Here is a 13,571-nt window from a genome sequence, read left to right on the forward strand (position 1 = left end):
AGAATGGCGCCACCCACACGGAGAGCCGACACAACAAGATGACAAAACAAAAAGAGACACAGATTCCTATGCTGCTGACAACAACAGAAGCGGACAAAGAAGACGACGAAGCAAATAGACACAGAAAACAGACAACCGCGGTGGGTGGGGAGGGAAGAGAAATAAATAAATAAATAAATAAATAAATAAATAGATAGATAAATAAATCTTTAAAAAAAATTTTTTTGGAATACATACCTAGAAGTGGGATTGCCAGGTCATATGATAATTCTATACTTTTTGAGGAACTGCTACTAATTTCCAAAATGGCTACAGCATTTTACATTCCCACCAACAGTAAACAAGTTTTCCTCTTTCTTCACATCCTCTCCAATACTTGTTATTTTTTGTTTGTTTAATAGTAGCCATTCTAGTGAGATTGAAATGGTTCTCATTATGGTTTTGATTTGCATTTCCATAATAGCTAATGATGTTGGGTATTATGACCAATTACATGCCCACCAATAAGAAAGCCTAGTTGATATGGAAACATATAAATTACCTATTCTTAGAAACATACAAATTGCCTATTCTGACACAAGAAGAAATAAAATTTCTCATCAGACCTATGACTAGTAAAGAGATTGATTCAGTAAATCAAAAAAAAAAGTCCAAGAGCAGATGGTTTCACTGCTGAGTTCTACCAAACATTTGAAGAAAATTTAACACTAGTACTTCTCAGACTCTTCCAAAAAATAGAATAAGAGAGATAACTTCCTAACTCATTCTATGAGGCCTGCATTACCTTTACACCAAAGCCAGGTAAAGACCACGCAAGAAAATAAAATTTCATACCAGTGTCCCTTATGAATATAGATGCAAAAATCCTCAACAAAATGCAGGCAAACTGAATCCAACAGTATACTAAAAGATTATATACCATGATCAAGTGGAATTTATTCCAGGAGTGCAAGGATGGTTCAACATAAGAAAAATCAACCAATGTAATATCACATTAATAGAATGAAGGAAAAACACCACGTGATCATCTCAGTTGATAAAGAAAGGGCATTTGACAAGATCCAACATCCTTTCATGATAAAAACACTCAAAGAAATAGGAAATGGAAGGAGACTTTCTCAACATGCTGAAGGACATTTATGAAAAACCCAGAGCAAATATACTCATGATGGAAGACTGAAAACTTTCCTCTAAGATCAGCAACAAGATAAGGATGCCCAGTATCATCCTTGCTAGTCAACATTGTACTGGAAGTTCTACCAGAACAATCAGGCAAAAGAAGGAAATAAAAGGCATCCAAATTGGAAAGGAAGAAGTCAGATTATCCCTATTCATAAATGGCATGATCCTATATATAGAAAATTCCAAAGAATCCACAAGAAAGCTACTAGAACTAATAAATTCAGGTAAGTTTCAGGATACAAGATAAACCTGCAGAAGTCGGCTGGACTTCTATATATTATTAATGAACTATCTGAAAAGGAAATCAAGAAAACAATTCCATTTGCAATAGGATCTAATAAAATGAAATACCTACAAATACATTTAATGAAGAAAGTGTAGGCTTGTACATTGAAAATTACAAAACATTGCTGAAAGAAATTTTAAAAGACTTTAATAAATGGAAGGACATCCTGCGCTCATGAACTGGAAGACTCAATATTGTTATGATGACAATTCTGCCTAAAGTGATAAATTCAATGAAATCCCTATCAAAATCCCAGTAGGCGTTTTTGCAGAAATGGAAAAGCTGATCCTCAAATCCATATGGAGTGCAAAAGCCCCTGAATAGTCAAAACAATCTAGTAAAAGAACAATCTTGAAAAACACTCACAGTTCCTGATTTCAAAACTTACTGCAAAGCTATAGTAATTAAAATAGTGTGATACTGGCATAAGAATAGATATAAAGACCCATGGAATAGAATTGAGAGTCAAGAGTTAAAAACCACATATCTATGGCCAGTTGATTTTCAACAAGGGGGCCAAGTCCATTCAATGGGGAAAGAATAATCTCTTCAACAAATGGTGCTGGGACACACAAAGTTAATAACCTAATTATAATAATATTGACTCAGGAATTGTAACAAAGGTACCACAGTAATGAAAAATGTAAATAGAGTAAACTGTGTGTGAGAGGCAATACAAAGGAACTCTTTACTTCCCAAATGATGCTTCTATAACCCTACCACTGCTCTAATAAAAATAAATAAATAAAATAAAAAGTCTATCATTTCCAGAATTAATACAGAAAAACATAAATGGTCATTGACATTTTATTTTACTTTTTAATAAGGTGAAATCTTGTAACAATGGATGCTACTACAATAATTTTTCTTTAAGGCTATTTTCTTGTATGGTCATATTCCATAGATATAAAATCTTGTTATTTCAGTTATGATGAATACATCTGGTATGACCATTATTTATCTATGTAAGGGGTCTTTTGGTCATTTGCATGCAAACTTTTCACTCCACCTATTTAATGGTTTGAGGCAAAGATTATGTTTTACTCAGTTCTGTCTGTTCCCCACAGAGACGTGACTTGCATAGAGTTAGAGCACATTAAATGTGTGCTAAGTGAAAAGACGATGTTAGATGCTATCTGACATGTAAACTGAGAGAGAACTGGACTGAATTACAGGTTAACTTTTTTAAAAAAAACCTAAAAGTAACAATTATCAAACAAATCCCACCCCTATCACATTCCTGTTAAGAAAAATGAAAGTTAAATTTCCTAATTTCTACTCAAACCATACAAAGCTTCAAAAGTATTTAGACACAGAGAGAAGGAATAGGGCTGGGCAGGGGAGGAATGCTGTGTTTGCATTCAGTGTTTATGCAGCAGGCCAACTTCCTTTCCCTATTATATTTCCTAAAGTATGGTCCACAGAACACCAGTCTAGAAAAGCCCAGGTTTTCAAGATCAAAAATTTGGGAAACTGTCTTAGTTTGCCAAAGGGCTGCTAATGCTAATGCACACTGTCTTAGTTTGCCAAAAGGCTACTAAGCCAGAAATGAACTGGCTTTTATAATGGGAATTTTATTTACGGTAAAAGCTTACAGTTCCAAGGCCATGAAATGTCCAAACCAAGGCATCAGCAGAGATGCCTTCTCAAAGTAAGATGTCTGCCAATCTCTGCTGAGGTCTTCTCCTTCCCCTCCAGAATCTATCGTCTCTCAGAGCCCAGATGTGGACAACCAGGCATAGGGTTTGTCTCTTTATAGCCCTCCTCTCTCAGTTTCTCAGGGCTTATCTGCCTTTCTGCAGCTGTAGATGAACCTGGAGTCCTCTCATACATGGCAGGATCAAATATGGCAGCTTCCTGTTCTTCTGTGTCTCCATTTATATCAGACCCAGCAAGAGGTCATAGACTCAACCTGAGTCATGCACTGATGTAATCCAATCAAAAGGGTCTACACCCACAGGAACAGATTAGTTAAAAAACAATCTTTCTCTTTTGGGATTTCATAAAATAATGTTAAACTGTTACTTTATTCTCTCTCAGATTTACAGTGCACACTGGCAAATGAGAGACTATCAGAAGGCCTACCTGCATAAAGACAACTTTATTTAACAGTGTTTTCTCTAATATTGGCAAAATTTATTTGACCAGAGTTTCATCAATAAACATCCTGCCGAACTTGTCAGTTCCGTGGAGCATACTCGCTTGAGGAAATTCTACCCAGCTTTTGTTCAAAGGACTGGGTAATTCACTAGGGCTATTCCGCCTCCAGATCCTGTGGTACTAGGAATGTGAGCATTTCCAGCAATGCTTTAATTGTAGGAAAATGACGCCACAACCTGACAATTTGGCAGTCCCAGAGACAGTTTACACAATTGAATTTTACTGGCATGTAAGAAGGGGTCACTTTGAATCCAGGAAATGGCTTCCCAGCAATGTCTGGAATGCATCATAAAAACTGATCAAGATATCCAAATCCTGTTTTGTATTCAGGAAGGACAGAGAGAGAGAAGGAAAACGTAAAATTATAACTACCAGATATCTCTGATGTTTCTTACAGTTTTCTACAAATAAATACACAGTATCCATTTTTCTTTAAATCCGTTTTGGGGCTTCCAATTTATTTTTGTGTTTTTCTAATTCTTCTCTCTAGATGGCAGCAGAGATGAAAAAATGCTGGGAAAAACTGAGCAGGCAAAAGCAAACTGACATCAAGAGCCCTCCCTCAACCCACACTTCCTTTTTTTTAAGAAAGAGAACCTGAGGTATGTTGGTTGACACTTAATTCTTCCTAAATAATTTTAATCAGTTACATATGGGGATGTACTGAGTTAATGATAAGCTGCTATCAGTGAACGAGGAAATTAACCCCTTGCCAGCATCTCTCAAACTCTTAAGTGCATATTAAGGATAATATCTTCAGTGTTCCTATGTCATGTCATGCAGAGTGCCATTGTAAGCATGGTGTTTTGCATCATTACATAGGCCATCTGATACAGCTGAACTGGCTTGCTAAAAGTATGGGATTATTTAAGATATATAATAATGCTATATACTATCCCTCTTGTCAACTGATGTTTTGAACCTGCTGTGATCACTGTCATCAGATGCTGCACTGAAACAGAAAGTTAGAATAAAAGTAACACTTCATTAAAAGTTTGCAACTTATAATTGAATTAATGCGAGAGAAAAGGAATGGAACAGACTTAGAGGGAGAACTTTATGCTTTACATCAAAGCCCTGCCAGAGATTTTTTTAAAAACCTTACCCTTCAAAGGTTCATTGGGTTTCTTCATGAAACAATAAAATGGGGTCCACCAGCAAGATGTTCTCAACAAAATCTGCTAATAGGGAGAACATGAGAAAGCTATCCCCTTCAACACATGGCATATCAAGAACTCAAGAATGTTTCAAAGAACACTAAATTGTTCAAGTGTAATGACCTAGGCAAAAGTTAAAATGTGACCTCTGCCTTTTAAACAATAAAATATCACCATGGGAAGTGAAAATAAATATAGTCCATAAATAAACCAATTTGTGGCCAAAATAAAAGACTAAGTAAATCTTGACTCGTATTTAGGAAAAGAATCAATTTGCAATATATCAGAGTCCTTTTAAATTCTCACACTCACTCTCTTGTTCTCTCACTCTCTCTCTTAATAATAGCAAACATTCCAAGAAATTACTCTGAAAACCACATTTTTCCTTGATGTGATGCCTTTGACAATTGGTATGAGTTGAAGTTAGTTAATGCCAATTAACCAATTAAAAGCATTAATACTGAAACCTTTCCCAAAGCAACTCTTTTTAGCAGCCCTAAAATGAACAGGCAGAGAGACTTTGAACTGGTATGGCTTATAAGGGTACCAGGGAAGTTGGGATATTGAGAATTCCCCCAGCCATGGGCCTGCATCCATCTCGAGGGCCACATTATCCCAAAGCTTCTTCTATTGTCTCTAACTACTCCTGTGTCTACAGGCCAGCATTTATGAGCCTCTCCCTGGAGTCAATACCTCAGTTCACTCCTTCCAGAGAACCAAGAGTCCTGCAGCTATGACACTCAGGACAAAACTGAATCCTAAGAGGCCTGAATGCCTACCCCTTCCCATTAATTCCCCTGCATCCATGTAGGCAAACCTACCATCCCTCATACCCCTAATATCCTTGATATGTGCCCAAGAGGGAGGCGCTTCCAATGAGTCATCCTTTTCTGAACTCTCATCTTCATTTGCTTTACTCAGTTTCCCACTCTTTCCTTTCCTTCTAGAGTTTTCCTCTGTGACCACAGGGATCTCATTCCTCCATCAACAAATTCCCTGACATCCCCAACCTCTTCCCTGAACATTCTTTAGCTTTTTAACTGGAATAAACCTGGCTTTTTCCCCAAGCATGCTCCTTCCTCTACAATCCTAATAAGTGCAGGCTGCTGGGTCAGGTCCATTCTGTCACATACTCCTGCTTCCATGGTCTCAGTTCTTTGCCCTCTGAGACTCGTGCTTCCTAGCCATGATACCACACACTGTCTACTTCAGCTGCCATCTACTGACTACTTGGTTGTACCACTTATTTATTGAAGACATTGGCCTTGGGGCCACACTATTCCCTTTTATTCCAATTTTGCCAACCATCTGGCACATTTCGTATGTCCCTGAAGCATACGTGACCTCTCAGGTCCTTGATCTTATCTCCCATTAACCTTCTCCATTCTGCTTCAACTACCCAATCCCTTGCCCTCCCCATCCCCACCCGAGACCTTGTCACAGCCTCTGAACCCTGTAACTTTCTTTCTTCCAGTTCTTCTCATTTGGTTATTTTCACTATATTTAATCCCCAAACTTATTAAGACCTCCAGTGTTTCTTTTTTCTTCTTCCTCCTTATCTATCATCCATTTGCTGTCTTGTTTTCTCCTCTATTCAGGAAGGATGCTTTGGTTCATATGTTAGCTTTTCGCCAGTGTCCTCAATTCTGTTGCTCCATTATACTTGTGTTCCATCTGTCTAAGAAAACTTGGAGCAAGTATCTTTAATCAGCTTTTTGTCTTTGCCATTCCTTTACTTGGGCAGCTGGATACTGCTTGAGAAAATCACATAGTCACAGATTAAGGCAATCCTAAAATCATGCCCAGCAACCTCAGTTGGGGCCTCAGTGCTGCCTGCAGTCCTACCACATTCCCCTGGCCTGCTCTCAATCTCTCTTTCTCCTTCTCCAGAGGGGCTATTTTAAGAATTCTCCTCTTTCCAAAACTCCATGCTTGGTCTCTCTACCCTCCTCATTCTTGGTAGATGATCTTACTTCTCACTTCTCTAAGGGGAAGGAAAGAAGGTATGACATGTGAACAGTCTCAACTTTCCATACCAACCTATAAACTTACTTGCATCCTCCTCTACCTGTGATGGTTTGAAGCTGTATAGACCCCAGAAAAGTATGTTCTTAAAGTTAATCCAGTCTTGTGGGTGTGGACCCATTGTAAGTAGAACCTTTTGGTGAGTATGATTTTAAGTTAAGATGTAATCTACCTCATTCAGGGTGGGTCTTATTCCTCTTATTGGAGTCCTTTATAAGAGAATGAAATTCAAGCAGAGAGAAGGAAAACCACAGAAGCAAGAAGCCAAAAACAACAAAACCCAGAGAGAAGGAGAAACCAGCAGATACCACCATGTGCCTTGCTATGTGACCAAAGAGTCCAGAATTGCCGGCAGCTAGTCTTCAGGAAGAAAGCATTGCCTGATGATGCCTTGATCTGGACATTTATCTCAGTCTCAAAACCATAAGCTTGTAACTTAGTAATTCCCATAGTTAAAAGCCACCTGTCTTAGTTTGCCACAGGGCTGTGGATACAAAGTACCAGAAATGGGTTGGCTTTTATAATGGGCATTTTATTTAGGATAAAAGCTTATAGTTCTGAGGCTGTGAAACATCCAAATCAAGGCACCATCAGAGATGCTTTCTCCCCAAAGCCAACTGCTACATGGTGAGAAAAGATGGCTGGCGATCTCTACCTAGGTCTTTGCCTTCCCCTCCAGGCTCACCATGTCTCAGAGCCCCACCCCCGGAGCTCAGCTGTGAGCAACCAGGCATAGTGCTTGTCTCTTTCCCGCCTCATCTCAGTTTTGGCTGCTCCACTTTCTTCCTGAGTTTAGCCATGAGCTATGGGCATATGGCAGGGCTCCTCTCCTGAGCCTTGAGCTGATCTGTGGGCCCAGCTCCTCAGGAGCCTCTTTCCATGCCCCTATGCTTTGCCGGTTCCAGACTCCAGGACCTCTCTCAGCCCTTGGGTTTTCTTTGTTTTCCTGCAGTCTTCTCTCACACATGGCATGCTCAATATGGCGGCTTTCTTTTCCTCTGTATGTGTGTGTGTGTATGTCTCTCTCTCTCTGTCTCCATTTATATCAGACCCAGCAAGAGGGTGGAGACCCAAATGGGCTCATGTTTCCCTGACAGAGTTCAATCAACAGGCCCACACCCAGAGGAATGGATTAGTTCAAAAACATAATCCTTCTCTTTTTGGGATTCATGAAGGAACTTCAAACTGTCACACTGACATTTCACAGTATCTGCATTTAAGCAACCTAGCAACCTAGAGCACTACCTTTTCAGCATTGACTCTAATCATGATAGAAGAGGCTCCCCTCCCTCATCGAAGGCAGATCTCTTGGTCTGTGCTCTGGATCCCATCTCTCCTGACTTCTCATTGACCTCACTTTCTCATGTATCCCTTCTTACTCCTATCTATATATTCAGCTTCTTCCTCTATACTGGATCCTTCCTTCTCAGGTTTAAAAAAAACAAAACAAAGCATTCCCCTCCAATTACAGCCCTCTCTCCCTTGCCACCCAGACTCTTTTGCCTTCCTCATTTCTCTCATTGACGAGGTCGCCAATGATCTTCTTGTAGCTACGTTCAAGGGGTGCTTTTCAGTTCTTTCCTTATTTGACCTTATTTGACAGTATTTGACATGTCTAACTTCTTGATACTTTCTCTTTCCTTGACACCTTTGACACCATCTACCGCTCCCAGATATTTTTCCCTAGTCAAGACCTTTCTCTTGAGCATAAGTCCTTTTAGGCAGCTCTACCCATAGATTACACAGGCACCTCAAACTCAAACTGAGCTCATTTCCTCTTCATATTTTTGCCTCTTCCTGAATTCCCCTATGAGTGGCAAGCACTACTATGGACTCATTGCTGCAGATAGAAATTTGTGTATCATCCCTCACTCTTCCCTTCACCATCTCTCACATCCATTCGCGTTACCAAGAAGCCTTGATTCTATTGCCTAAATACCTCTTCTACCTTTTCGCTTATCTCCCTCCCCTCTGCCACCACCATCCCTCCCCTAAAACCCTGCTACCACTTCCTAACTATTCTGCCTATTTCCAGTATTCCTCTCAAACTATCACAACATGGTAGCTATGTGATTGTAACAAGCAAGGAATCTTACTGATATAAGAGTCCACAAACATTCACATGTGCAAAAATGGAAGTTTTTCCTGGAGTAAATTTAATTTGAGATTCAGAACCTCCAACCTTTTTTCTTAGCAGACAACATAATCTAGATGCTCTGAAGTGAATTCAGCAATTTGTCTGTCAACTGAAATTGCATAAATATTTCAATTCAGAAATCAGTTTCAGACCTTCCTTCCCTTCTTCCCACCTTTTAATCTTGGGGCTGCCCAAGGAAGAGAATGAAGGTGTGTGACTGGCTGCAGTTTGTGATAGGGTGGGAGCTCTCCACCTAGATCTCATCTGGGTGGTGCCACTGCTGGTATGAGCTGTTGATGCTGTTTGTGGTCTATTCTCTCATCAGGGGCAGGGCTCGGGATGCCCTCTAGGTTCTTGGACCCTGCTGGCCCTGACAGGTAGGAGTGGCCTGGTTGAGTGTACATGCTAGCTTCATCTCACAGAGCGGCAGCCACAGCCCACAAGTCTTCAGTGAGAAATCCAGGAACATCCCTTCCTTTTGCCCAGCACACTTCTTTAACAGATCATTTTCCTCCATCCTCCCACAGCACAGAGGGAGAAAAACTATTCACACTTACACATTCGTGTGAATTGGTTTCACCTCACTGGTTTAATCTCTGATTTAAAGTACAGACCCTTTGAATTTACATTTATTCTCATGGAGTTTGGGTCTATCTCAACAACAATACAAATGCTTTCCACTGACGAAAGAGTAGGGGAGGGAGGTGCAGAGGGGTTTCAACAGCCCAGAACCCAAGGAGAGACAGTACATTCCATTAATGCTTCACATATCATCCTGTCACACATTCTTTCTAAGTCATAAATCTGATCAGGTCATTCACCATCTGTAGCTTCCCATTGCCTTTACGAAAAAGTCTAAACATTTAAACCTAACTTACAAGTTAAAATCTGTCCCCGGTTTACCTCTCCCACCTCATTTCCCACAATTTCCCTTCTTCTTTCAGTTCCTGGGGCTCACCCTGTTCTTTCTTGCCTCTGGGCTTTCTCACATACCTTAGAGATTTTTTCCACCATTTTCCCACACCTGACTAATTCCTGTACATTCCTCTGTTTTTTGGGTCAAATGCCACCTCCCCTCGGAAGTCCTCCTTGGCCTTCTTCCCACTCCTGACTTGGATGTGCCCCTGCTGTGCACTCCCATAAACTTCACGTATCATAGCATTTATCATCTTTTAATCGTTTGTCTGCTCTCTTACTAGATTGTAAATGCTTTTAAGGCACAAGTGTGTCTATTTTGGCCACTGTTCACCCTCCAGCACCTAGCATGTCCCTGACTCATGATAGAAGCTCAATAAATATTTGTTAAATAAAAAATAATTGAACAAATGAAGAATAAATTAAATGTGCAAGCCAAATATTAGCTGGCTTCATGTGTGCTGCTTTTCACTTAAAGTCAGACTTAGTACTTTATTGTGTTTCCCCAAAAGCAAACCATCTCCACATGGCAGTGGTAAGCAATGTAAATTTGACTGAAGAGTTTACAGAGACAGAGGAGAGGATTTTCATGGCAGATATTTCTCTCTTCTCCTTAAAGTTCCTCTTTGTATTCCAGACAATGGGCCCTCCTTTCTCTTGATTTTACCTCTCCTAACTCCCAAATTAGCCTCTAATTCTCTTCCTTAAGAAAATATCACTCAGAGAGCACTATGGAGGATGAATTAGAGAGAGAAGAGGCTAATATCAAGAAGTACCGGCGGCAGACTTGGCCCAGTGGTTAGGGCATCCGTCTACCACATGGGAGGTCTGCGGTTCAAACCCGGGGCCTCCTTGACCTGTGTGGAGCTGGCCCATGCGCAGTGCTAATGCGTGCAAGGAGTGCCCTGCCAAGCAGGGGTGTCCCCAGCGTAGGGGAGCCCCACGCGCAAGGAGTGCGCCCCGCAAGGAGAGCCACCCAGCACGAATAAAAGTGCACCTTTCCCAGGAATGGTGCAGCACACACAGAGAGCTGACACAACAAGATGATGCAACAAAAAGAAACACAGATTCCCATGCCGCTGACAACAACAGAAGTGGACAAAGAAGAAGACACAGCAAATAGACACAGAGAACAGACAACTGGGGCGGGGGGAGGGGAGAGAAATAAATAAATAAATCTTTTTAAAAAAAAAAAAGGAATACCATTTAGAAGGCAATTGACTGAGGCCAGGGACAAATGATGAAGGCCTGAATTAAGAAAATGACAAATGAAGCACAGAGATGTGGTTACTGATCTGATTGGATTGGGTGAGGGGAAGAAAGGAAAGAGGACTATAGAGTGCCTTCCGCATTTTTCTATATTCTCAATTGGTTGGTGATACCTCAAACCAAGCCAGAAGGAAGGAAGGAATGATGGTTGGAAGATGATGAATGAGAGGGTGGGTAATGAGAGTGCCAAATGGTTAGAATCATTACCAAGGGAGGTAGGGGAGAGAATTAAGCAAGGAAATGCAAGTATAAGATCTATTAACCCCTTAAGAGTCTGCTGAGGCTAGAAACCAAAATTAATATTGGTTCTAGGTCAGATTATTGTGATTTTCTTTAATAACCTGGACTGCCAAGGGAAAGAGCAGAGAAAATGGGTGGTTGAATTGATCTAAGAGTTGGGATTTACTGGGAAGATGTGGCAGGAAGACCAAGGGGCAAGGGAATTGACAGTGCTATTTATTTATTTTTTAAAATTTATTTACCCCCCCCACTATTGTTTTATGCTCATTGTCTGCTCTCTGTGGCCACCCACCATGTGCCCTCTGTATCTGCTTGTCTTCTCTTCTTCTCTTTTACAAGGCACCAGGAATCAATCCCAGGACCTTCAGTATGGGAGAGAGGCACTCAATCACTTGAGCCACCTCAGCTCCCTGATTCGCTGCATCTCCCATTGTCCCTCCTCTATGTCTCCTTTGTTGTGTCAGCTTGCTGTGCCAGGACTCTGTGTAGGTCAGCTCTCCATGCAGGCCAGCTCTGTGCACTAGCCAACTTGCTTTCACTAGAAGGCCCTGGGAATTGAACCCAGGACCTCCTATGTGGTAGACGGTAGCCCCAACACTTGAGCTACATCTGCTTCTCTGATAATGCTATTTATTTATTTAAATTATAATAGTCAATGTCACTTTATTTTTTATTTTTTTCTTTCTTATAGAAAGAGTTTTAATTGCTGAGTTTGTTTTAGTTACCTAGATGCTAAAACAAATACCATACAGTGCGTTGTCTTAAACAATGGGAATTTATTGGCTTAGTTTTGTGGCAAGGAGAAGTCCAAAACTGAGGTATCAGCAAGGTGATGCTTTCTCCCCAAAGACTGCAGCATTCTGAGGTTGGCTGCTGGTGACCCGTGGTCCTTGGTCCTTGGTTTTTCCATCACATGGCAGAGTACATGGTGGTGTCTTCTCTTTTCCCTTCTGGGTTGAATTGACTTCCAGCTTCTGTTGCTCCCCATGGCTTTCTTTCTTTCTTTCTTTTTTTTTCAACAATCTTTATTGAGCAATTATTATATGCCATATACTGCACCAAGTTCTTACCATGCACATATGAGTTTTTATGAAAATATATGACAATGCTTTTTAAAATGAGTGGTTGGCCATAACATCTAGGCTCAATAGGGATAGAAATGAGGGTAGGATGTTGCTGATAGATAGGTAAAGGGGAAGGGGTGGTCAAGAAATTGGATGTCTTGATATAGTGAAGAGTAAGAAAACTGGCATAATAAGAAACAAAAGATGCAGAACAGAGAAGGGACTGTGCCTGATGCAATGTTTGTGGGAGTAAGAGTTCATGGAATTCAGGATCCAAGAGGAAAACAAACTCTAGAAAGGAGAAGGTTCCTTTCTCCCTCTGAAATGAGAGGGAAGTAGAAGAGGAAGGATCTCCTTTAAATATTTCTTAGTAGAGGAATCACATAGGATGAGAGGGATCACATTGGAAAGTCTAGATTTCCTCCTCTAAGCAGGAGGGGAAAGTCATATGCAGAGGTAGGATTTGGATTTGAGGGAAGTAGAAAGGTTTAGAAAAGGAATAGTCGGGAAGGAAGTGGGAAGGAAGTGGGAGGAAGGCAATTATGAAAAACCAAAGAATTGCCTGATAGTAGCAAGGGCTCACCTCAGATCAATCAGCCAGCATTGACTTTAATCAATATCTAATATATTCTACTTGTGAGCAGAAACAGAAAGCATATGGTGGACTTTATTCAGGGCTGGAGATTAACAAGACAGAAATGAGTAAAAAACTAAGGGCATGAGGGCACCTATCAGGATTTTGCTGAAATTGTCAACAGTGATAATAGGTTGAGGTAAAGGCAAATAAGAGCTGATGGGTCCTTGGCACTATGAGAACAGAAAGGAAGCAGAGATCAAAACAAGGAGGGTGAACAGAAGATTCAGTGGCCCTGATAAAAATAGCACCAGGATATTCCAGACACTTTCTCCATAAAGTGAAAAGGTGAATGCCCCTTTAAATCATTAACTAAACTGGCATTCAAACCTGGGCAGACTCTCCCAGGTTGGGCTGTTCTACTTTGCCAAGAATTGATAAGCTTCTGTGAACCCTCCAGGGTGAGTAAGGCATGATCCATCTACCCTGTCTGGACAAGTTTGATCTGGCCTCCCTCCTCCTGCTGAAGCAGGCCTGATATATGTGCCAGTATTCTGTCTTA

At 40.7% G+C, this 13,571-nt stretch overlaps 1 protein-coding gene across 2 annotated transcripts in view; it reads left to right on the forward strand.

Annotated features, from left to right (window-relative positions):
* NFE2L2 (NFE2 like bZIP transcription factor 2) overlaps positions 1-13,571 on the forward strand; it is a 215,105-nt gene that overhangs the window by 62,750 nt on the left and 138,784 nt on the right. For both annotated transcript variants that reach the window (XM_058300597.2, XM_058300596.2), the window contains one exon: positions 4,119-4,230. The gene's annotated coding sequence lies outside the window, so the exon portion shown is untranslated. The remainder of the gene's footprint in view (positions 1-4,118; positions 4,231-13,571) is intronic.

This window comes from Dasypus novemcinctus, chromosome 7, assembly GCF_030445035.2.
Source record: "Dasypus novemcinctus isolate mDasNov1 chromosome 7, mDasNov1.1.hap2, whole genome shotgun sequence".
In the NCBI taxonomy this organism is placed as follows: domain Eukaryota; kingdom Metazoa; phylum Chordata; class Mammalia; order Cingulata; family Dasypodidae; genus Dasypus; species Dasypus novemcinctus.